Genomic DNA, 26,639 nt, shown 5'->3' on the forward strand with positions numbered 1-26,639 from the left:
GAGCTGTAGATCCGGAAACATTCCGAGGATGTTGTGGTGCCATCCGGCAGAGTATGATGGTGTAGCCATACGTTCCACTTTACCAATTGGAAAAGGGAGACACATTAAGCCACAGCCTGATAAGCCTAACCCAAGCCCATTTCAGGTAAGGCGCCACATTCCCATCTACCGTGGCCATGCTTGTTTCAGCCATCAGAAACGCCAACTGTCTTGTGTACAGTGTTCCTTCTAATTTTATTTCCATACTGAGCAAAACAGTTAACTAGGGCAGTATATATTGGTATTAAGTGAGTAGTGTTACATTGGCAAATAAAAAGCTGGAATTGACATTAAGATATTTAAACAGTATGTGCCCATAAGTATGAAAACATCTTGCCGAAATTAGGTCTCCTATACATATACAGTGGTCAAAGTGGAAAGTTAGAAGTAGAACTAGGATGTGCCTCAAAGCTTTAGGGATTTCGATGGGTTTAAATTAATGTTAGTCCTAATTTTAGATGCTCTTTAACACTATTTAATACAAATACATACTAGGTAATATCACTAAATATTTCTTTGCATTTCACTAAATAGTTTCATATATATATATATATATATATATATATATATATATATATTATATTTCTTAAGATAATATAATATCACAGAAATACATACATACGTACAATGAGCATTCAAAAATCTCAGCGTTTAATGTGCGGCTAAAGTTACTCATGATTTAAGTCAGCCTGGAGGTGTCACTTTTATTGCTTTTAGATAGTGAATTGGTTGTTGCTAAACCGGTCATATTCAACATCCAAATTTTAGCTAATATAATTTCTAAATTTCAGTGATGTAAACGTCATTACATTGCATAACACCTTCTGTGTCTTCAAATTGTTCTTTCTATATAGAGTAATCTTACAGCAGCATATTGAATGGGGGAAGGTGTGTGTCTTTCAGCGTAGTTCCCAATCTGCAGACAAATGAGTTCATAAACAACTCATTCAACATTCTTCTTCCACTGACACAGAATAAATTAAAGCTTAATAAACATGCACGGCCTTCACATGTATTTAATGTACATTGCAGAGCAAATTACTTCACTGTATATGCCTTAGTAAAGAAATTAAGCCAATCAATCAGGTCCTAGACAATGTGCTAGTACAAGCTACATATGTATAAAACAGTGGAGGGTCAATGACGCACAAACACTGCAAAGGCGCAATTATCAGAACCTTATATATAAAAATCATTAGTCTGTTTGTTTGTCCCGATTGGGATGAAACCAACGTGAGGAGGATCAGTTGGATTCTGGCCAGGTTTTAGAAGCGTACACCAACTGGAGGTGTACGCTGGGCAGAGCTTTGACCCGGGGAGCCTGTTCCGGGCCTTCCACAGGATGGATTTTGTTGACATTTAATGTACAAAAAACAATGACACTGGGCAGCCAGCTCATGGGTGTGTTGGAAGAGCTGCTAAGCTGCTAATTATTTTTAAAACGTTGACAGTTACATCCAACTTATTGTTAACTTAATAACTGGAAGGTTTAAACCCGGGCAACGCCGGGTACTTCAGCTAGTTACTAATAAGTGTGTTCCACCACAGAATAAACCAAGTACGACAGTTAATACGTCTACTTAGCAATCAAGTTAGAATGAGGTGGAAATAAACTTTGAAGCTATTAGGAGTACATCCAGACAGACATTTTATTTCTCTTTTATTAAAAAAAAAGTGTCTTATCCCCCCCCCCCAGTAACAAAGTAAAAAAGTAATTTTAATCTACTCTTGTCGCAAAGTGGATTTCAAGAAACTGAATTACATATTATAAGAGTAATAAGACAGCTTGTATTACTATACACCAGTACTTGCCCTTACACACATACCACCAAGTTATCTCTCATTTAGAGAGACAATCCATATTTTGGATCGAACTTCCAACCTCTCTTACTTTATAGCCTTTTCTTTTTCTACAACTGATCTGTAGACCTCAACATAAAAAGCCTCTTCAATAGGTCTATTTGACTTCAGTCTTAAAGCTAAAGATATACACAAAATGCATGCTATGGTTTTAAGTGATAGGTCGCAAAACTTACCGGGGTGCCCCGCCAGCATGTGCTTAAAAAAAAAAGAAGTGAGTATTGAAACAAGAGCAGGGGTATAGAGGATCAGAGCATGCGTGATGAGAGATTTCATGGCACATGAACAGTGAAGTTTGGGGGAAAGATGTAGTTGCTGCTTGTTGTATTTTGCATAATATATGTGAAATACAAAAAGTGTGGAAAATACAGGAGCCTGAACTGACTGACAGTCAGGTAGGTGCTGAACTCATCTGGAGCATCATTACTGCCAACATCACAGAAATACTAGACATGTAGACAGCATTAGGAATGATTGTATTAAAGTCATTGTTTAGAATTTGCATTTTTTTTTTAATTTTAATTGTATTCAAGTCACACCTGTGCAAAATTGCACTTCACATTGGTGTCGACCATTTAGATTAACTAATGTTACTGGGAAAAAAAGCAACAGTAATGTTTTCAATTGTAAATAAGGTTGCATAGACAATACTCTGTGTACCTTGTGTTTCAAATTAAGAAACTTTTTTAAACAAGAAAACATTTGTAAATGATTAGCAATAACAAACAATTTTTTTTTAAAAAAAAACAACACAATTATAAAAACAACAATATCCAATGTACTGGGTTCAAAATAACTTAGACCTTTTCTTTAACTTGAATAATTTAGTGTTGGGAAGAGTGTGGATGTTGTGTGGGGCCTTGCACTCTAGTAATCAAATGATCTTGGAAAGATATCAGACTTAAATATAAATAAATTTGCTTTGTTGCTCCCGTTTACGCTCCAAGAACCTCTGCAGACGACTATTTGCTTGTGCCTGCATAAACAAATCCATCTCACTCAGCTGCTCCACCAATATAGTCATAGTAGTAATAGACATTGCTTTAGTGGCTTGTTCCATTATTGTGTTGTTCTTTTTGTTTGGTGGAATAGTATGGACTATAAAAGTTAAAACAAAAGTAGTAACAGTAATAACAACAACAACACATAAAAATCCAAACTAAGGCTAGGAAGGCAGTTGCAGAGACAGATTCCAGCCCTCCAAAAGTCATAATAAATCATAATATGGCCACTCCATACAGCCATTGCTACTTTTCTTTTTGTTGTGGTCATACACTTTGCTGTTTTGCTTCCTGATGGACTTGAGTTTGTTGAGAATTTGCTGCTGTGAGCTTGATTACCCGGTCAGTCGGAATCTTTGCAATGTTCTCATAAATGGTTGCATCCTTCATTGTACCAGCAAACTGATTTCTGATCTCCTCTGACAGCCAGTAGCTCTCTCACTTCATCCCTCCCTGCCCTTCTGCAGCATGTAGACGACATTATCAGAGAGCAATTCCGAACCACCAATGAGCTGCTTCTAACAGAGCCTGGGTATAATAACCTGGGAACACCTTTTAAACAGCAGCATATCGGGCTCCAACACAGGAATAACCCTTGTCGCGACCAGGGTCGACCCATGCACACCGACGCCCTGCCTGGGTTATTTCAGGGTCCATGTCTCAGTGTGAAAGAGCTATTACTCACAAGACAAATTAAGCCACAAACCTCAATCCATGGAGAGCACCAAATGCAATAGTGTTATATAAACAAGCCTATATTCATAGAAGTGTTATTAACTAGAAAAAAAATAAGTGACACTCAGCTGAAGTTTACTGAAAAATATGAGGCTCTGAATTCATCGACTACAAGATTTTAGCCATTGGGCCCAAGGATCTGATGCACATAATCCCAAGTTTTATCTATCCAGATATGGTTATAGTAATTTATCCTGCACCCAGCAAACACACAAAACTTCATCTCCTGCTACAGACTTATTCAGGTTTATTGGTATTGATTTGCAGCACTACCAGTATTAACTTAGTTCTCATTACGAGAGATAAATTAACAACTGTCTTATCAAAAGGCATCTGCTTCTCTTTATATCACACTCTCAACAGAAGAGATCTAAACATAAGTATGTTAAAATCAAATTGAAATCAATGAACATGCTCATTACGTTCCTTCTTACCAAGACTGTTCCTTAAATCTGGAACACTTGAATGTTTTTTTGACCAATCTATAGTGGTTAAAATTGTGTTCTCTCATTATGTTAAATAATTAGTGGTTGGTCCTTGTTGTGTAATTAGAATCAAGACATGTACAAACCCCTCGTTGCATGGAAACTTGTATGATATTGAAGTAGCATAATAGTCTACTCTTTACAAATATCTAACTGCAAGATCAAGATTACCAATATAAACCACAAAAAATAACATATTTTAGGTCACAAAAGCTAAAAGTTCATGCTCTACAGTCCCTGGGATCAATTATAGTGCCAACATATTCTGCAGCACTGTACAATCAAATGTGTGTACTGAGCATACTGATGTGAGTTCTCTGTACAGCGCTGCAGAATTAGTGGCGCTATAAATAGCTGCTGCTACTACCGTATCAGTCCTTAGTGGAGCTTACAATCCAAATTCTCTCCGATAGACACATACACATCCACCAAAGGCTGCATTGCTAGAAACCAAATAACCTACTAGAATATTTGGCCTGAGGGAAGAAACCAGAGCACCCTGAAGAAACAAACAGACACCAAACATATGTCACGCAGATAGCACCCTGGTCAGAATAAGTGCACCTTATTTTAGGGGTCTTTCGTGTCTTGGTCTACTGCTTATCATGCCCATAAATACATTTAAGGCAAGAACTTGGAGAGACCATCTTAAATGCAATTTACCTCATTTCTAAAAAATAATGCTGGTACAGCAGCTGTATCTAAAATAGTTTACCTAAGCACATTCTCATCTCTATCCAAGGTCATGCATGTTATGTTAAAAGCAAGAAACCTGCTTCCATACGCTTATCACTTATTTATATAGCATAGACATAACAGCAGTATACAGGGTATGTATTCATGCACATCGGGGCCTGCCACTGTGGAGCTTACAATCTAATGTCCCAATCACAGGTGTACACACAAGCTAATTTCATAGAAGCCAGTTAACCTACCAGTGTGCATAGAACTATGGTTGAATTGGTCATCTGCAACTTGCAGTTCTTTGTTTGTTTTTGTTTGTTTTTTTAAAAAATTAGCAGACAAATAATGGATTACAAGTTTGTACGTTTGCTTTATGAGCCTCCTGTTTTACAATGAAAATACTTGAACAATTTGTGTCAGTATAATTTGTAAAAACAGACACATCTGTTGACTGTTTATGGGGTTGACTATGTTTGCAGGTCACTGTATATGTTTAATTGACTGCGAACTTATTTGCCCATTTTGTCATTTAACACATATTATATAAATAATATATGTATATACAAATTCTGGATTTATTGCTGCTCAAAGATTTTTAAACCTGAAACTTTTGTTTAAATGCATCCATATGTAGTGTGGTGCTGTTTGCCATTATTAATTATGGAGAATAAGTTACTATAGGTTCCACCTGGACATTCCCCTGGATGGCACTAGCTAAGCCCATGGTTGGAACAGGAAATGCCTCCTTCTGCGGCGCAGCGCCAATGTTTTACCTCCACAGTCTCCCCAAAATGATTTTTCAAAAGTAAGAACTTCTGCTTTTTTATATATATAGTGCAAATACCAATAAAAAAAATTAGATTCATAGGAATAATAGTATCTTGTGGCTACTTAGTGACTTGTAATATTGTACAGTATTTTCACACAAAGGAAAAGAACAAACTGCACGATAACTAAACATGCAATTTCTCCAACAATTTCATCAAAGATTGAAGTCCAGATGAGCATCCCGATTTAAGTGTACACACCTACATAATTATTTATTTATAAGGCGCTACAGATTCCGTAGCGCCGGATACAGAAGCAAGTAACAAATAGATGAGGGTAATACTATGGGTACTCACACAGAGTGCAGCAAAAGATGTGACGGGACGTACAAGGGACAGGAGACAGACGTGGGACAATAGGTAGAGAGGACCCTGCCAGCGAGGGCTTACATTCTAAAGGGAGGGGTAATGAGACAATAGGACCAAATGGGAGAAAAAAATTTAGATGGGAGACGAGGAAGAAGAGGTGATGGATATAATGATTAGGAGGTGGTAGGATAGGCAAGCTTGAAAAGGTGAGTTTTGAGTGATCGTTTGAAGGACTGAAGGTTGGGGGAGAGTCTAGTCAGAGGGGGTAGGGAGTTCCAAAGATTAGGGGCAGCATGGCAAAAGTCTTGGAGGCGAACATGGGAGGAGGTAATGAGGGGTGAATTGAGGCGGAGGTCAGAAGCGGGTGGAGTGGACGGGTAGGTATATACCTCGAGACAAGGTCAGAGATGTATGGGGGAGAAGTGTTGGTAAGGGCTTTGTAAGTTGAGGGTAAGGAGCTTGAACTGAATTCAGAAACAGATAGGGAGCCAATGAAGGGATTTACGCATAGAAGCAGAAGACGTGCAATGGGAGAGGAAGATGAGCCTAGCCGCAGCATTCTGTATGGATTGAAGGTCAGAAGTGCGAGAGCGAGGAAGACCAGATAGAAGGAGTTTGCAATAGTCGATACGAGAAATGATCAGTGAATGGACCAGGATTTTGGTTGCTTCCTGAGAGAGGAAGCAACGGATTTTCGTAATGTTACAGAGGCAGAAGTGACAGGATTTGGTGAGGGACTGGATATGAGGGGTAAAGCTGAGGGCTGAATCAAGGGTGACTCCAAGGCAGCGGGCTTGGGTGACAGGAGAGAGAATGATGTTGTCAACCGCGAGGGAGATATTGGAAGGGATAGCAACAGTGGCAGGAGGAAAGATGATGATCTCGGATTTGGAGATTTTGAGTTTACGAAAGCGCTGTGACATCCAGGTAGTTACAGCAGAGAGTTAGCTAGATACCTGGGTTAAGACATCGGGGGAGAGGTCAGGGGAGGAAAGATAGATTTGCGTGTCATCAGCATAGAGGTGGTATTGGAGGCCAAATGATTGAATGAGTTTACCAAGAGAGGTGGTGTTGAGAGAGAAGAGCAGAGTACTAAAGACAGAGCCTTGTGGGTGAAGAGGGTGGGAGGAAGAGCCAAAAACAGACACACTAAAAAAGAGTGGCCAGAGAGGTAGGAGGCAAACCAGGAGAGCGCTGTTTTACGAAGGCCTATGGAGTGAAGGGGAGTGAGAAGAGAATGATCGACAGTGTCAAAAGCAGCAGAGAGGTCGGGGAGTACCAGAAGGGAGATGTGACCATTGGACTTAGCTGAGAGCAAGTAATTTGTTACTTTAGGTAGGGCAATTTCAGTTGAGTAAAGGGGACAGAAGCCAGACTGGAGAGGGTCAAAAAGAGAGTGGGAAGAGAGAAAGTGGGTCAGACAATTGAAGACAAGTTGTTTGAGAATTTTAGGAGCAAAGGGAAGCAGAGATATGGGGCGATAATTGGAGAGAGAGGATGGGTCAAGGGAAGGTTTCTTGACAATAGGAGAGATGAGAGCACGCTTGAAGGCAGAGGGGAAGATACCAGTGGAGAGACAGAGATTAAAAGAGGTGAGCAAGGTGAAAACAGGCATTGGAAGAGAGGGAGCGGAGGAACTTGGAGGGGACAGGATCGAGAGGACAGGTTGTAGAAGAAGAGGAGAGATGAGAGAGGATCTCAAGCACAGAAACAGGTGGGTAGGAGCCAAGGGTGGCAGAGTGAGTGATCGAGAGGACAGGTGGGGGGAGGAAAGTCTGATGAGAACAGATATTGTGTATAGAGTCAATCTGGTCTTTGAAGTAGGTGGCAAAGTCAAGAACGGTGATGGACAAGGGGGCAGGAGGTGGGGGAGGCTACAGTAGAGAATTAATGGTAGCAAAGAGGCATTGAGGTTTATTGGACAGAGGAGATGAGGGATGTGAAATAGGTTTGGTGGCAAGAGAGAGGGCAGAATAGTAGGACGAAAGGATCAATTTATAGTGGGTGAAGTCAGCAATGTAGCGGGAGGGCCAGGGAGACTATAGATGACCACAACATGAAGGTGGAGAGGGGAAAAGAGGCGGATGGAGTGAACTTCAAAGGAGGAAAAAGAGAGGGAGGGTTCAGGAGGAATAACACTGAAGGAGTAGCCAGGAGGACACCTACACCACCTCCTTGGCGGTCCCCAAAACAGGGACTGTGGGAGGAGAGCCCCCCATGGGAGTTTGCAGTGGGGGAAGCTGTATCAGAGCAGGAGATCCACGTTTCTGTAAGGGCCAGGAGACCAAAAGAGTGGGAGAGGAAGAGGTCATGAATGGGAGCGAGTTTGTTGCACACAGATCTTGCATTCTAGAGTACACAGGACAGGGAAAGGTGAGTAAGAGGAGTGATGGGAATAAGGTTGGCAGGACTGAATGTTCAGGGGAGACAGGGTGATATGTGGTGGAGGGGGGAGCGACAGGGGATAGAGGGAATAGGCTTGGGTCTGTAATATGGAGTAGTGATGTGGGCAGCTATGAGGGGGAATGGGTGGAATTGCTGAATGGAGAGTAATAAGGTACAAGAGATGTAGTAATTGAGACCTTGCAGAGTCATGAAATAGGATATAAATATTGTGTGGAAAAGACAAATGAGAGTATGGCAGAAAGTAAGGACTGTGACAGGTTACAAGTGAGGTGAGGAAAGACAACAGGACAAGTGAGTAAAGTGAGACACCGTATAAGTAGTAGGAGAGTGAAGAGGAAGAAAAGGATGTAAATGGATCAGCAAGGGAATGGGAAGTAGTTAGGACAATAGAGATAAGGGATAAGTGAGTAAGAAACAGTTAGACAAGACAGTGACATAGGGCAGGAGTGGAGAGAGATTGTAAAACATTAGCCCAAGTGTGCATGGGAGAGCAGGGACGCCACTTAGAGAATCTGGGTAACTGGAGCAACAAGTGTGTTTTGAAGGTGGGAATACAAGCAACAGTATAAGTGAAACCAACATGTCATAATCAAACAGCAGATGCAAGAATTAAGGTTGAGAAACAGATTAACAGGGTGTGTGCAGGCAATGCACAATGCAGGTGGTGGAGGATTTTTAGAGCTCACAGATTATTGTTGAATGTTTTCCTCATGTAGCAGTGTTTCCAGATAGAATATTCTCCTTTTGTTCTCCTCTTGTTCAACCCTTGTGTAACTCTCACTATGCAATCTAAATTTTAATACACGTGTAAAAATTCCCTCTTAGAAGAAATCCTCACTAGCTAACACAGCCTAACAGGCAAACACAGCCTTTGAGTGCTAGTTAACATAATTTCACTGTCTCATAACCATCTGCTGAAAAGATCTATGGGTAAATTTATCAAACTGCGGGTTTGAAAAAGTGGAGACGATACCTATAGCAACCAATCAGATTCTAGCTGTCATTTTGTAGAATGTACTAAATAAATGATAACTAGAATATAATTGGTAGCTATAGCCAACATCTCCGCTTTTTCAAACCCGCAGCTTGGTAAATTTACCCCATAGACTCTTTACAGATATCTGCCTACGCTGCTACAATTTGTTGGGGGAAATATCGGCAGAAGTGTCGGACAGACAGTCATGAGTGTATACACACTTCAACATTTGCCCGACATTGTTCCATCGTTGACAGTGATTTTTAGGAAGTTTAGGAAACCAAATGTAACGATGCAATGTTTTGGCACAATAAAACATTATCGTGGGAGCGTATGCACTCTTGCAATATCTGACCAAACGGTCAGGAATCGTGCGATCTGCCAGATAATTGCGTAAGTGTGTACCCAGCTTTATAAGAGGAGAGAAAATTATTTTAGATTGGATATGAGAACCAGTTATACTCCTACAACTCACTTTGTGTGTGTCAGCAATGTGTCCTTAAAGTACATTACCGATACAATATTCATAAAGTTAAAGCCTGCGTCTATTTGCAAATCATGCGACTGGATGAAACTTGATTTTTATCGATCAGCTTACTCTTGTTAAGAGACAGAGAAGCTTGTTGTTGTACTAAAGTTTAAAAAAAGCTCTGTCTCTCAGTTGCAAGGTTTTGGGCACTCCCTGTAGAAGTGCACAAAGGTCTCTTAAGTCCACGGTCTGGAGAAGTCTTTATTTAGGCATTTTATTGATGTGTCTTCTAGGAAAAGGCTGCAGACGTACCAGCAGTTTGGATTCCTATTGTTTTACATTCTTTTCTTTGTGTGCAATCCACACAGCTATTTTTAGCTTCAGTCAGATCGCTTCCAGCATGGCGTAATCCTTTCCTACGGCTGTCAAGATGGGAATATTACTGTGTGGTTTGAAGAAAAATTTGCTAAAGAAAGATCAGGATTCTATTAAATGAAGAGCACTGTTCATTTTTATTTTAACTAGAGCAAGCAGTAGAATGAATTACATTTTATTCAAGGTCTGATCTTATTTAGCATTTTGCACTCTCATATGTTTTGAAGGATTGTAACAGCACATTATCTATGACATGGGAGCAGCTGTATTGTCAACGTACTAAAACAATTTAATTTTCTCACAATTAAATTTAATAGTTTATTAAAACAAGTTTTATGTTGACAAGACACCTAGCTTATGTATATATGCTTGTAAAGCATATTAAAAAGGAAATTATTCTTTATGTGTAATTAGGGTGTATTTCCACTTTATTTTAATATAGATCAGCAACACATTCTGCACAGAATACCATTGTTTGCTCAGCAAAATTGAAAATCATTCATAGGTTCCAGGGGAACAGTGTCCTTACTTACCAAATTATCATCAACATTAAACATTCTCATCTACTTATCTTGTTGCTAATGCTGGTCACACATGAAAAGAGCATGCATAAAAACACAAGTGTATTTTACGACACATGCACCATGAGATATGCCGAATGCAAAATGTCAGACACCTAAATACAGACTATTGGCGCTCTGTATTGATTAGCAGCTGACAAGTCATTCGGCCTGTCATTCGCAACGCGGCTCTGCAATAAACAAATACTCATGGTATACAGGGTTTCGTTCTTTCCAAATGCATTAAAAGCTGGAAGAAAGAAGAGTATCCCCCATGGATTCAGTGTACTACTAAATGGGTACAAGAGGGTGGTTGTAGGGAAATGTTTAACAAAATACTTTTTCACATTGTTTGCTTGTGTTTTGGTTTTTTTTTTAACAGTACCTTTTTTTTCGCTGCACTACAGGTTCCAGCGGGCCATGGATGTCAGGACGTGCTTGATGCTTGTAGTTCTACAAGTGCCAATATACTCAAGCAGTTTAGGTCGCCAGGGCTTGCTGGGACAAGTAGTACACCAGCAAAAAATATTGAAAACTTCACTTTAACAGTTTATTACCCCAACACTTACTGGGGGGGGGGCAGACTGGACAGTTTCTTTCTAGGAGAAATGAAGGCCCATTTATATTGCGGGTTTGATTCCCCATGCTGTGCAGACTAGAGCTGTGTGACATCATGACAGAGGGCCAACAGGTTTCCCTGTTATAGTGTCACCAACCCAGCCTGTCAGCGTAGCCTTTTTTGGGTGGACCCCCCAAAATTGCTGCTACTAGACAAGACAATGAGCACTGCAGGTAACACTAATGATGGGGGTGGTTTTTTTTAAGTGTTTTTAAAGTTTTATTTTTCTTTTATACTATGGTCTGTTCTTATGAACAGCAGCAGCACAAATCTTGCTCCAGGGGTCAAGCACTCGCATTAGACACAGCACCTGACCACACTTAAGCCAGTTTACCATTCCCTCCCCCTGGTCTTTGTGTGTCTGCACAGTACGGATGGCTTATTTCAGGATTAAAAATGGTGCTTACACTCATTTCTAAATGATAACCATGGACTGATCACGTCACAGGGCCCTAATACAGATATACATTTGGCCCCACATACTTGTGGACCTGTTTGGTGCACAGTTCAACCAGACAGATCTAATTAGACATCACTGGTGCATAATAGTGTGGCCATGTCTGATTATGGTCTGATCAATTTTGATCATGTTATGATTGAGCAATCAGCTTAGTTTATTTTATTCATTCAGGAATTAATTTATAGTGACAGTATGAATGGTATCCAGAAAATGATATGAATCTATTATCTATCACGGCTATAGGAAGTGGCTAAAGGAATGTTGTGCTACCAAATATTAAGTCTATGGTGTCCAACATTTTGTCATAGTCATGCTGCTTGGTTTTGCGCCCTGGGCGACGGCACCGCCCGCACCACCCTTGTTACGGCCCTGTGTAATGTTAACCGAGAAAGAATAGTGAAGACCAAATACCGTTGTAAATTTCAACTTATGTTTATAAATTGTGAGTTGTTTAAAAAAAAAGTGCAAGGGTGATAATTTTTTAGCCAGAACTGTATGTGTGTAGAGCACAAAATGCTATAGTGACAAAACAGAGGAAATGCAAAAATCGGTTGAAAAATAAACATTACACAAATAAAAACAAAAACAATGTGATACGGTTTCTTACACAGGTTGCGTCTGGCTTATTAATCCATACAAAATATTAAAACACTACTAATTAAATTAGTGTTTATGGCTTAATACGCTTACCTGATCTATCAGCCTTCTATATGGAGTCAATAAATAGGCTGTCAACTTGCATGAGACTCATTTTGAAAGACAGTAAGGCGAATATGAAACACTAATAGGTATATTAGAGGGTCAGCTATATATTGCTCAGTGCTTTACACAGAATGTTTAATCATTCACTTCAGTCCCTGCCCCAGTGGAGCTTACAATCTAAATTCTCTACTTTACAAACATTAACGTAACAGTATGTTTATGATAAACTACTCCTCATAGACTCCTCAAACAAGATAAGAATTTCCATAAACTCTTTAACAAGCTTGTTAGAAAAACATCCATTCATCCAGTAAGCCATAAAGTTAAGTAGTTTATATTTTAAGCACAGTGATAATATTACCTACCTGGTAGAGCATTTTTGACAACTATAATACACAAGTTTAACTATCAATTGTACCAAGGCCTGCTCACAGAACAACGCCACATGGTTTTATAACTGACACTACCTAATATTGAATGAGCTGCTGTACTTTGTACCTTATGACTCACGTTAGGCAGATAATGAACAGAGCAGTTATTCTGGAGACTCTTTTTAAGAGTGACTGGCAATCGGTAATTTGCCAAAGATCAAATAAAGCCTATTGTTTGTGTGGGCCTACAATATGACTGAACAGTGTTCAAGCATATAACCTTCCAGGCCTAGGCAGCTGTAATATCATCAGGATGGGGGGCTGGGCTGGGGGGAATTTACTTTGTAAAGTACAGTACAGAGATAGACAATTATTGGGTATTTATTTTTGCAGTTTTAAAAAAGCCATATCTATTGAAAGCAAAAATTGTGCAAAAGTGCCATTTTGCAAAGCGCCACGTTTCAAGACGCTGTTCAGATTATTATTTTTTTTTACCTGCTATGAATACAAAGCATTTATGAAGCCGTGGTTAGACAAATCGCCTGAAAACCCACTGGGGGAAAAAAAAAGAAGGTTGTGTGAGGCGTGAAAGCTCAAACTGCATGCTGTGTGAGCCATCATGTCTATCAATCAAAAAAACCTTTTCCTCCCCTTCTGTAATTGCCTGTGTTACTCAGCATCAGGCCCAGTGCTCTAGGGGAGGCTCCAAAAGCTTACACCTAGATATGCCGGCCGAAATCTAATGAGCACTGGGACGCTTCTTGTACCCTTTGTCGGTGGGTATCGGGATAACATGTTAAAATATAGTTGATGTTCTTATGGCACTTGAAGTACAGCAGTGCATACCTGAAGTTGTAGAGGCAGCTTCTGTGGAACTACAAGTGTTGTCCCCCTTAGTTTTTTTTAAAAAAAAATGTCCCTTATTACTAAATATTCCATAAATGTGTCTCCTGATAATAAAATATACCAGAATGGTTTATCCATATAATATTCCAGAAATGTGCCATTAATAATAAATATTCCAAAAGCTGTGTCTCCTTGGATTAGTTAATAAATATGCCCTCTGTAATCTTTTTTATATTATTTACCTCATAATATTTTATGTAGTGCAGGGACCTATATAAATACTTACCTATAAGCTTCTTCTTTTCTTGATCCAACATAATTTAAAGGGCAAATAAAAAAAAACCAATGGACTGATCCTGAGGCGCTCCTGTTTCAAAATGAGCTAAAAGACAGGCAGCCTATTTGGAGCGGTCTCTAGTCTCTTGCTTCTTATTGGTCTGTGCAGCCACACCACTCCTAGGCTGCGTACATGCAGCACCAGCTTTTACCAAGGGTATGCAAGTAGACAGGGGGGGGCTGGAAAGTGGTCCCACTGACACTGGGATAACTCTCTGCAGGCCCTGGTTGGTGGGGAAGTGTACAAGTGATGCCTCACAGAAGGGAATTCTCACCAATTTACAGTGTAAAGAGTGAAGTAGGTTAACAAACATGTTTGGAAGGTGGAACATCCTTTAAAATAAAGGGAACATCCTGGAATGTTAGCTATAGTATAGGGAATGTAGAATAGTGCAGATAGAGCTCTGGCTTTATTCCAGGATAAATGTGTTGTCTGCTTTCCAATAGCTATTCCTCACGTAACATCAGCACAGATCAACGAGACAGCTCATAAACAAAAACAAAGAGAAAAACCAATTTTTTTTTTAGCTTGAAGTAGGATTTTCACATTTTGCACTTATTATAACTTGTATAGAGAGTATTAAAAGATAAGCATAATACCATCACATGGTGTCTGGGGTAGTTCACAACACAATATGCTTGTAACTTTGAGCCCTATTATGCTACTATTCAAATACAAATACTGCATCAGCCATTCCAACTTGACCTACTCTGGGTTATTGATTTTCAAAACAGTTTCGCAAAATATTTCTCTCATTCTGCATTTGACAACAACATTTTCACATTATACATTCTGTCTTGCGTTCCCAGTCCTACCCCAACCACACCACACAGCAGAGTGATTTGACCATCGTCCTCTCAGGTCTATTGGTAGACTATACATTCTGTGAAAAGCAATGTTGTCAATTCGATGTGGAATGCCACTCCGTGGACGATTGTATGGCCGGAACGTTGCACCTGTTCCATTGCAAAACTCAATTTGCATTCAATTCTGCTTATCTCCACTCAAGGTAACCCAGATAGTTATGTCCGAATCCATTTCTGAGCTATAGTTCTTAATTTAGAAATACAAAGATTTCTCAAAAGACATTGATCACTTTTAGGGTAACAACTGCTCCATCTAAAAGATTATAGCTATCCTCTTTCTTGTTAATCCACTTTCCCTCCCTTCATTTGTTCCCATTTATGCAATTATTCAACTTTGAAACTGCATCAGTGTCAAGGGTCCAGGCATACTATAATGGGGAGCACATTGCCACCTTAGCGTGAAGACAGTTTAACACTTCCACTGAAACTGTAAACTATAGTACTTCTATTTTCATAAAGATTATCCTTATGTATAAAGAAGGAATAAATAAATAAATACTGAGACATAACATTTTGTTATTGCCATCTGCTTTCACTATCAGTTAGAGAGTGTAAAATGTAATACAGCTTGTGTTCTCTGTATCAGTTACACAGGCATTGTCTAGCTCTGTGAGGGGAAGAAGAAAATAGCTGCAACGCAAGCAGATACGAGCACAGGCAGCCTTATTGTACACATCATCATGTTAGAGCAAGATATTGGCTTACTCTCTTTCCCTTTTATAGATGTATTCGGTTAGCTCACCATATTGGCCCCACCTCTTTCTGTGAAATAGACATTACCTTATTCAAGAAAGAATCTGCACTGCATTCTTCTGTCTGGCTCTTGAGAGGATAATTTTCATGTAAGTTTAATTATGTTTTAAGTCAGCCTCAGAGCAGCAGAAGAAAACATTGTTGGTCATCTGATCTGCAGTGAAATAATTCAAATCACACAGCAAGTCACCAAAGCATGGGGCCCATAGGTCTCAGAGGGGATTCAGAAAATCACTCCATGTCGGTTCCAAGATAAAACGGATAAGGCAGATCAACTAATGCATATTTGAAAACAGCCATCCAATAATATAAACATAGGTATTAAAACACCCTTATGTAAACCATAAAACCATTTCATAGACCCTCTGACAAATTGCGTATGCTGCTGGCAGAAGAACGTCAGATCTTTTTGTTACAACAGTAATAACTGCCATCTAATCTGTACAGCACACAGTAAAGAGGGACCTTCTGTGTTACAGTGATTATCGCTTTAATACAAACATGATTAATGGATCATTTTCATAATAGCATTAAATAGAAAAATAAGTCGCTGCTAGTAATATTTTTACACTCACTCACTTTAGGGGTAACAGTAAGTAAAAAAACAGGGATCCAGTGCTTTGTATATTGAGTTTATAAATGACCATTAAGAACTGATGTTTTTAGTAATCAGTATGAGACTAATTGCCACTCTCACTTCTTTTTCCCGCTTGCTCACTCACTATGTATTTTTGTGTAAATGATCTCACATGACTCAACAAATCCATCTGCCTGAAGCAGGCCAAGTTCAGAGCCTTCCCAGGAGGGGAGGAGAAGAATTGCTTTGTGGAAAGGACCTGGAGCTCTGCCCTTTCTCTGGCTCAAATTACTCGCCTGTCAGGCTTGACAGATTTGGCTGAAAATAAAAGGAAACGGTTGTGAAAAAGAGATGAATGAGCTCAGCAGTTCCGTAGATAACATAGGCCTTAGTATTGCCCAGATCCAAAAAAACACCATCTCAGTGCCACGTACATCAGCAGTACCCTTTAGTGGATACTGAAGTAACAGTCCAGGGAGAGATTCATCAATGCAAGTAAAACATAATAGGACAATAAACGTCCCCCTCCTTTGCCGCAGCACAGGAAAGAAAAGGGACGTTTTAGAAAAAACGAACCGATGATGTCAACTTAGTTCTTTGCCAACAAAGAGCTAAGTCATTTGTGTAAGTGTATGCCCGGTAACCACAGTGGGTATTAAGCACTTAGCTTGGCAATGACATAACAGTCTGTAATGTGAAGCAGTAACAAATGCTCTGGCTTTGAAACGCCTCTCTCGACCATCAGCCATATGCTTGGCTTCTCCGTTTTCAGAGCGGGTGTTCCAGCAGACCATCTGGTTTCTATGCAGTGAAGTAGATGTAAAGGACAGTATTTCCCTGTGTGGATGAAGCGCTCTCCCTCCCTTATTTTAAACTACTTTTCCAGACAGAGTTTCTTTTCATTCACCAACTTTCAAAGCAAAGTTTACCTCATATAGCATCCTGTCCTCCCGTCCCCCTTTCCCTCTAGTTCCATTACTATAATTACTAAAGAATGCACAGAGCTGCAGTGTAAACAAGGCAAGTAGAGGCATTCCCATTTGTAGACTACACAGAGGAGGGCTTCCTCATACACACAGATAAGGATTTGTAACCAGCATTGCTGATATTTGATCCCCAGTGTTTAAAAATAGGCACATTCTTGGCAGATGCAACAGTTGCCGTGGCGCCCTTGACACTTGTTTCACATTGAGAGAAAATGAAAAGCTCTCACCCTCCCCTGGAAAGTGGAAAAAAATCACATACACCATAAATTACATCAGCTTCATAGCTAAACAGGGATAGAGTTTCAACAATGAACTGAATATAAATTCTGTTGAAAAAAAAAAATGCACAAGTACAGCAGCTTAGAAATGACAATGAAATTGCTTTTGGCTCAATGTTAGCTGCTGAATATACACACAGTAGTATGCCATATATTTCAGATGGATTTTGCTTGTGGAACTTTGGATACATATTTTGGACTCACTTGAACATATCAAGGGTGTCTCATTGAATGATCTGCTACATGTGTAAAATATATTCCATATATAAAAAAACTTTAAGCCATTTTCTTTGCCCTAAAGGATTTTCTGAGCGATGCATTACGAATGAAAACCCTATATGTGGGTACAGCTAATTGGAAGATGTCAATGGATTCAGTTATTCTGTTTGGCACTACATTCTTGTGACTAGAACATGGTTTCATTTGTTACTTTTATAAAAAAAATAATGTTAAAATAGGACATTTAAATATGTTTAATCAAAACAACGCATCAAATTATAACATAACATTGACAAATGAAAATACAGGTTAGCTATTCTGCAACATTTTTAAGTAGCCAGCTTGATTGTTTTAAAGATACTATTTTGTTTTTCAAGTAACCTAAAACAGTGAAATTGTGTAATGTTTGAGGAAAGTGCTAGCTAGCTCCTCAATCTCAATATTACCAACGTTCTTCACCACTGCTCCAGTTGAGACAAGGCAGTAAAACAATGACAAATTCCAGAAAAAAAACAGGGATTTACAAAGCAACAGAGCATATCACACCTTAGCAATTAAAATGCAGCAGACATGGCAAAGAGGTTTTATGTTATGCCCAAGAGCAACTGCAAGTGAACCTAATAAAAGCAAATGCAGGTAATTAACTGAAGAATACTCGTAGCCCCCGTGAAGAAAGCCGTTTTCCTCCTGTGCTTGTGTGCGTTTAATGGGAGGCTGCAATTGGCAAAAGAAGGCAGTTTGAATTTCATACCACAGCATACAGTACATTGTTGTAATCTGAGTCACAAAAGTAAGTTCAATATCTCGAGTCACTAACCATTGAGCCACTGACAGCAAAGGGTATTCCTAGACATTAAAACACATCTATCAATCTACAGCAGATCATTTGGAGCTATACTAATGTGCAGTGCAGCCATTCCTAAATGTAACCTTCTTCTAGTACATGTGTGCTGCTCTTCTACTATAACATAATCTGCTGTATCTACTTGTTATACTAATTTGCATTTTTATTTTGATGGCATAAATATTTCAAATCCACTATATGCAATAGAAGTAAAAGTGTGGACATACACTACCTGTCTAGCATGGTGTACTGCGTACAAGTAAGCAAGCGCAGACAGTGGAATGCAAGATAGGGAAAATAAGTCAAGTGGAGTTCTCTAAATGTCACAGTTCAGATGCATTTTTAAAAAACTGCTTTTCCAACCAGAAGTTCGATTAGAGCAGTGATGGACAATGTGAAAGAGGTGGAGGGCCGTATGTGAAGCCTTCCAGCCTTCAAAGAGGCCGCACAGATTAAGGAGGAATATCACAGTACACTTCCTTCTCCTCAGGCTATGCCCCGTGACCTCACTGTGCAGAAGAGGTCAAGTAATATGGAAGTTGGCTATCCCCATTCTAATAAGATCGGGAACAACTGGGAAGGGAGACACAGATGAAGGCTCAGTGAGGAACTATTGGCCATCGGGAGAATCTGACTGGTTGCTATGGGCAACATCATCATCATTTATTTATATAGCGCCACTAATTCCGCAGCACTTACACTTTTCTTTTTTAGAAAAGTTAGTAAATCTACCCCAAAGGGCCTGATGCCCTTTTTCTTAACAACAAAAGAGCACATATGTAATCTGCCAGATTTTGTAGAATATACATTTAATACCCGTGGTGCTACTGGTGATCCATGTTGATCAGTATAATTTGCACATGATTAATTATTAGAACTTTAAAAAGGACATGGTAAGGTTGTTTTAGCTGTATTTTGCTGTAGAGTGTTTCTGCATTAACTGAACTGAAAATATATAAAGTGACTAAGAAAAAAGTGTTAAACTGAAAACTGGGTCCAGAATAAAAACACTTTCATGCTACAGTGAGCAATATCCACTTCTATGTTTACAAATGTATTCTAGCTGGTGGAACATTAAACAGACTTAACCCAATTTTGTGGATCTATGTCACTATTACTTCTAGTAATAGTTGACATTAAAAGCCCAAAAAGCCAGAATAAGTTTACATAGTCAGTTAATCTTTACTGAAAAAATATTTTGTTTGTTTTTTGATCAACTCATTTTAGATTTGTAATAAACAGGGCTTCATCCTGGTAAGATATAAATATTTATTGTATTTTGGATTATATGAGAAATTAAGGGAAAATATTGCACAAGTCAATACTCTAACACACTATGGGCCTGATTAATTAAAGAAAGTAAAGAAAAGACATGAGTAACTCTGAATCTTGTTACAATGCAAGGGGTGCAAATGAGTTTATTATTTTGCACATAAGAAAAATACATATAGGATAGCTTTATTTTTACACTGACATTAAAAGTTGATCTAGGACAGGCCCTACTCAAATTATAAATCTGACCTCACGTTTTAAATTTACCTCCTCCTCCAATGAAACATGGTTTTGCCAAGGTTCAAAGTTATTAAATTTTTTGCTTTAGTTTCCTTAATGAATCAGGCCCTATGAGGGAAAATAAGCCAAATTTCTTTTATCTCTGATTCTGGATTAAGTTACTTAAAGTAAAAAAGATCCCTTTGTTTACTCTCACATTTTGTTCATAAAGATAACATGTGGTATTACAATGCATTTGTTATTCAATTAGTGGAACCATATAAAAAAGCAACAAATAAGGGAAACTGTAGGTGTACACTTGGAATATATGCAAGATTGCAAGATTTTTAATATCCAAACAGGAAATATATGCATTGCATTGTGTGCCATTAGGAATAGCTTGAATTACTGATGTATATTGATACATTAGAAGTAGTTTTTGCAGATAGAAGCAGTGTGATAAGACTACATATCAGTTCTGGGTTAATAAATCTTATTGCACCATACACATTCCAGTTTCCCATCACATTGAGAAAAACAAAATGAATCAATTGTGTTCTGAATGTTTCAAAATCAGAAATCTGTATCACAAGCATTAATTTAATTCCAGAAAATTGTATTTACACTGCACAAAATAAAATATAGGTATCATCGTATATGTGCTTAGTGTATAGAAGTCTATAACATCAGAAAGGAGCACACTCTGATGCTGTCTTTAAAGGCATTGTCAATCATTTACAAATGCAGAAAAATGGGATGGCATCATTTTTGTGTTGTGTTGCCTATTTAACATCACAATGTGAAAAAGAGCATTATAATCACCTTCCGTATAATTGACATAACCGGGATTGTAGCGATCTAAAACACCGACACACTAATGAGGTGAAATGCTTCATTGTACCAACACATCAGCAATGTTTAACTGGAACTTATTCCAGCTCATAATATTAAACCTTTATATTTGTACCCACCCCAGGCACATTATTATGAAGGTCCCGCATTCTGTATGGAATGTCATGATTCACGCATATTTGGCCAGTTTCTCCCATCATCTTGATCAAAATTGTGCTCATCTTGAAATTAACTACATTTACTTTCTCTGAAAAGTACAAGACTCTCTATAACACATGCTCAAAAACAGAAATTTCTTGAAGGCTTTTGCACTTACACTCATATTCCCATACTCATAAATTACCCCCAGGGACTTTCTTCTACTAAAGGATAGCCAAGACAAGATTCATGTTTTACAGCCTTTATATTTCATATTTATCAGTTGCTGTATCGCTTAACTTATGTTCCTCACATTGAGATCACAGCTAAGTCTTCGTTCCTTTCACATTTACCTGCAGTTGTCCCAAAAAGCAGTCATTTACTAGAACACAGCCGAACCTTGGTCTTTAAAGGTTTTCTGGAGAAATCCTTCCTGTCCAAATATCAGCCTACCAACAAGCATCACCTGTGAACAAAAACAACGGTTAAATAAGCCTAGACAGACTATGAATAACGTTTTTGTAATATTTGCCGTAAATAAGTTAATTATACACTGTTTTTTTTATTAAGTAGAACATTAGGATAAATTATAATAATCGTCTCCTTTTATCATGTTCAACAATTTGTGTACTTTTTTATTTGCCTCATTCAGCTTTGGGTTTTCAAAACACAATGTACAACTAATGAAAAACACCAACAAAATATGTCAGACAGCTTTGGTTATTATGGATTCCACATATATGTGCTGTATTTATCGTTTTATAGGGTCCAGGAGCAAAGGTGGACATGTTCACATCCTGCCTACACCTGCTAAGCTGCATTTTTAACTTAAACCACTGTAGATAACAATAGGTGTGCATGAAGACATTAAACAATTATTATCTAGTAAACTAGTAACATTAAATGAAGTAAGATAAACTGTAAGGAAAACACACACAAACACACATACACTCTAACTAAACCACACAAACTAAAAATACACAAACTAATCCACGGTGTTAACATTCATGACATGCAGCATAGGCTTTGCCTGTTTGCGGATGATGCTACAAGCCGCGGGACCTTATTACCATCCCTTCACCTAACTCTAACGGAATACTCGGCAGCCTATTTCTATAGACTAAACACAACCAAAACAGAGCCACTACTGATTAATGTACCCACGAGACTACTCGAACAAATTTAAATATGCTTGGCAAGAGAAATCTTTAAGAGTTATTTGGGTATCCGTATCTAAGGTAAGGAAGATGATATTATAGCAACAAATTACATAGCCTTATTGGCCACATTAACCAATCTTACTAACGATTAAATGAACTATGAAGTCTCATGGCTAGGCTGAAAACTGATGTTACCTAAAGTATTATATTTGTTCAGGCTACCTTGCTTAATACGTTTTATTCTGTAATAACAGCCTTTGGGGCATATTTAAGAAAGCACGATAGTGCTCTTACCGGCAAATTAAGCTCCCTGGGTGTCCTCCGCAAATTTATGAAAGGTGCAGCGCAGCAGATATCATGGATATCTGCTGCTTTGCACTCCTCTTCGTTTTTTGGGAGCAGTCACCATTCTACAGTATGGTGACTGCTCCCAGCCCAAATCTAACAAGTTCCGAAAAAACATTTTTTCAGAAACGTGGCTGAAGCTGGCGTACATTATCATAAATGAACAAATCCAATGCTGTCAGCTCTGCTCCGAAGAGCAGAGCTGGACAGCACATGTGTGGAGGGATCACATGATCCCTTCCTGTCACTCACCGTTCTCTCTCTGCAACGATAGAGGGGATCTTTGTGCGCATGTGCAGTTCTTGGAACATGTGAATATGTGTATGTATGTTAGACTGTTGTTTCCATTGATGCAGTAGACACAAATTTCTGGCAGTCTGTGTTTCATCACTGAATGTCTGATCTGAATATGCTGTACATATAACCTTGTAATTTTTCCTTACCAAACCGTTCCTTTAAAAAAAAATAAACATTACAAAAAAATCTGTTCCTCTCCCTTTAAACTCGATAAAAACTATTAAGTAAATATACACAAACAAGCTAATTTGAAGCAGCTTCTGATTCCCTATATTTTCACTTCGCAGAAAAACTACTGACAGTACTTAATTTGGGGCTCGAGAGTTCAGCTTTGCAGCTCCTACCCTCTGCTTTGCACACTCCACTCTGGAAATCTTCTAACACAATTTAAGACTGTTCACTCAAAAATGTAATTAATACCTTTTTTTTTTAAGAAAATAACCAAACAAACAACAAATGCTTAGCTCTCTTCCGTACTATATTGACACGTTATTTTGTATAATGCGCTTTTTTTTTAATTTGTAAATGTAAAGTGCTTTGAGTCCTATTGTGAGAAATATGGTGCATAAAAAAAAAATATTATTAAATATAGTATACACCAATCAGCCACCACATTAAAACCACTGACAAGTGAAGTGAATAACATTGATTATCTCTATACAATGGCCCCTATAAAGTGTTGGGATATACTAGGCAGCAAGTGAATAGCCTGTTCATGAAGTTCATGTGTTTGAAGCAGGAAAAATGGGCAAGTGCAAGGATCTGAGCGACAAGGGCCAGATTGTAATGGCTCAACAACTGGGTCAGAGCATCTACAAAACCCAGGTCTATGCAATGTGATAAAGCAAATATAACATATGGTTATCATATTTTGCCAAGCAGGCATGTACTGCAGTGGGACAGGCAGGGCCAGATTAGCATATGTGTGCTGCTACTGTCCAGGGGAAATTATTTTGAGCCTTATTAGATTCAGGCAGTGTGGCTACTATGGTGAAAGCAGAGTTGGTGAATCTCACAAAATGCCAGGGCTACACAATTGGGGTGTACACGGGGACATGCATGAGCACTTTATGACTAAGCTGGTTCAACTGTCTCTACTGTAAGATTACTTCCATTCCTTATTGTATGATGCTATTCTGGGAAGGCAATGTCCTCACTTCTGAAAATTGTGGAAAACCCAGGAAATTGCAGGGATAACTATACATGATTGCTCAAATACCTATAACACTGGGTAAATATCCCATAGAAATTTGAAAGTCTTGTTGACTGTGTGTTGGGGGACTGTCCTTGGAAAATCCTGAAGCTCTACCTCTTCCAAGTATGGCTGGGGAGACAGATGATGTCAATGTAAGACAGTATGCTACAAAAGTTAAATATCTCGAAGTGAGAAAGACAATGTGGTGAGGAAACCAACATTAACCTATGAAAAGAAAATGTACATGAACTTGAGGTCTTGGAACAGTTGAAATACCCCATTCTAGTCAGAGCAAGAAAAATATGTAAAGAATGTTAATGGGACTCTAGTAGAACCCGATGTTAGGATTTACTTCCATGACATGGTTATACAACAGGATTTGTTTTTAAAGCAGGGTGGAGGGGGATGTGGAACAGTTGATAGTTCCTAAACAATATAGGATAATGGATTTAGATCTTGCTCATGGTCATATAAAAAGGTAGGACATTTAGAGGTTAGAAAATAAAATGAATGCCATGAAAAAAAGAAGTTGAAAAATAGTACAATGGTCTTTTTAGCACGGGTATATAGTGATGTGTCCTATTTTGTATCTTCAGCTCGAAGTGTCAGCATAGAGCTCCCAGGACACATTTCTGTAGTCCCTTCGTCAATTATAAAAAATACCCTTTGAGAGGATAGCTATGGATTTAATGGGGCCTACGATAAAATCTGTCTGGGGTCATCAGTATAGAAAAAAAACTTGACAGACCAAGGCACCTACTTTTTGTCAAAAGTCATGAGAGCTGTGAAAGTTAAGGTAACTCATCTAAGAACATCGGTTTATCATCTACAGACTGATTTAGTAGAAAGATTTAATAAAACCCGACAAGTATGCTAAAGAAAGAGGTGAACAAAGATGGGAAAAACTGGGACAATTTGTTGCCTTACCTAATGTTTGCCATTAGAAAAGTTTGTTTTCATCTTTTGATTTGTTATATTGAAGGCATAGCAAGGAACTGCGAGATACAGCAACAGGGGCATAGTAGGGGCAACTATTCCTTATAAAAAGGTTAGTGAACAAATCTCACATATTCATAAGACTGGCATTATGGTGATAGCTAGAGACACACAGAACAAAGCCAACAGGCTTAATAAAGAGTCTGCTATCATAATGCCAAAGTGTGTACCGTTGCTCCTCTGGGAAAAAGCGCTTGTATTGGTCCTAATGGGAGAGAAGCAATTTTTACCCAAATGGTAGAGGCAACTGAAGCAACCAAACAAACTAGAGAAGAACATACAAACTCCCCACAGATATGGCCATGGTAGGAATCTAACCCAGGAATCAAGTGCTGCAACCAGGGCCGGATTAACCCTAGGGCTAACTGGGCTACAGCCCAGGGGCCTCGGGCATCCAGGGGGCCCTTGAAAGTGCTTAGCAGCAGTATTGATGGGTCGGGGGTAGGGGCGCCCCCAGCGCGATCAATGCTGCTGAGCACTCACTGCGGTCCTTCCCCGGCGCGCTGTAGTCTCCTTACTGAGGAGATCTCGTGAGTCTCACTCTCACGAGATCTCCTCAGTAAAGAGCGTACAGCGCGCCGGGGAAGGACTGCAATGCCAGGAGGAGGTAAGTGCCTTGGAGGCGGCTCGGCTCACCGGGGGGGGGGGGGGGGGGTGGCTCAGATCATGGGTGGGAGCCCTCACGGGGGAATGGAGGCCACCTTAGCCCAGGGGCCTTCATTCCCTTAATCCGGCCCTGGCTGCAACCAAGTGCCACCATGCAGTGTAGGACTGGAATGTGTGGCTATAGTATTATAAACACACACACTATGCTACTACTGCCATACACTGTATATAAGTCCAGCAAGTAGCCAGTGAAAATATATATATATATATATATATATATATATATATATATATATATATATATATTATACTATTATACTATATACTATATTATATATTATTGCACACACGAACAACTACTTCCTTTTTATGCAGTTTTATTGTCAGGATGGTAAATGTTTTGACACCATACGAATTTCACACGGACCATAAACGCTAGCTAGACAATGACGAGCCAGACAATGACCAGCCAGACAATGACGAGCCAGACAATGACCAGCCAGACAATGACCAGCCAGACAATGACCAGCCAGACAATGACCAGCCAGACAAAGACCAGCCAGACAAAGACCAGCCAGACAAAGACCAGCCAGACAAAGACCAGCCAGCTGTCCCAGCGTTGGTCTCCTGAACAAATGAAACAAGCACGCTTTTATACATGATGCTCCTCCCCCAGCCCTAGCTTGTTGGGCAGGTGACACACCCACCTTTCCTTTAAGAGGAAACTCCCATCAATGGTTCTGTTTGCCCTGACACAGACACACCCTGTTTGCCGCGAGGAAGGACATTTCAAACTAGGCAAGTTAACCATGCTTTAAACTATTGTTTGTCACACATAAGTCTACCTGTTTTATCATCAATTAAGGTGCATTACTGCATGAATGCTTTACTCTGCTTGCATGCTTTCTCTGCATATTTACAGCTAAATGCCTTCCACTGTTACAATATACAGAATAGAATATATATATATATATA

The 26,639-nt window shown here is 39.1% G+C and overlaps 1 protein-coding gene across 1 annotated transcript in view; it reads right to left on the bottom strand.

Annotated features, from left to right (window-relative positions):
* BACH2 (BACH transcriptional regulator 2) overlaps positions 1-26,639 on the bottom strand; it is a 209,840-nt gene that overhangs the window by 155,966 nt on the left and 27,235 nt on the right. Inside the window, exon 2 of the mRNA XM_075202783.1 lies at positions 21,419-21,531. The gene's annotated coding sequence lies outside the window, so the exon portion shown is untranslated. The remainder of the gene's footprint in view (positions 1-21,418; positions 21,532-26,639) is intronic.

The sequence above is a fragment of the Mixophyes fleayi genome, chromosome 3 (assembly GCF_038048845.1).
Source record: "Mixophyes fleayi isolate aMixFle1 chromosome 3, aMixFle1.hap1, whole genome shotgun sequence".
In the NCBI taxonomy this organism is placed as follows: Eukaryota; Metazoa; Chordata; class Amphibia; order Anura; family Limnodynastidae; genus Mixophyes; species Mixophyes fleayi.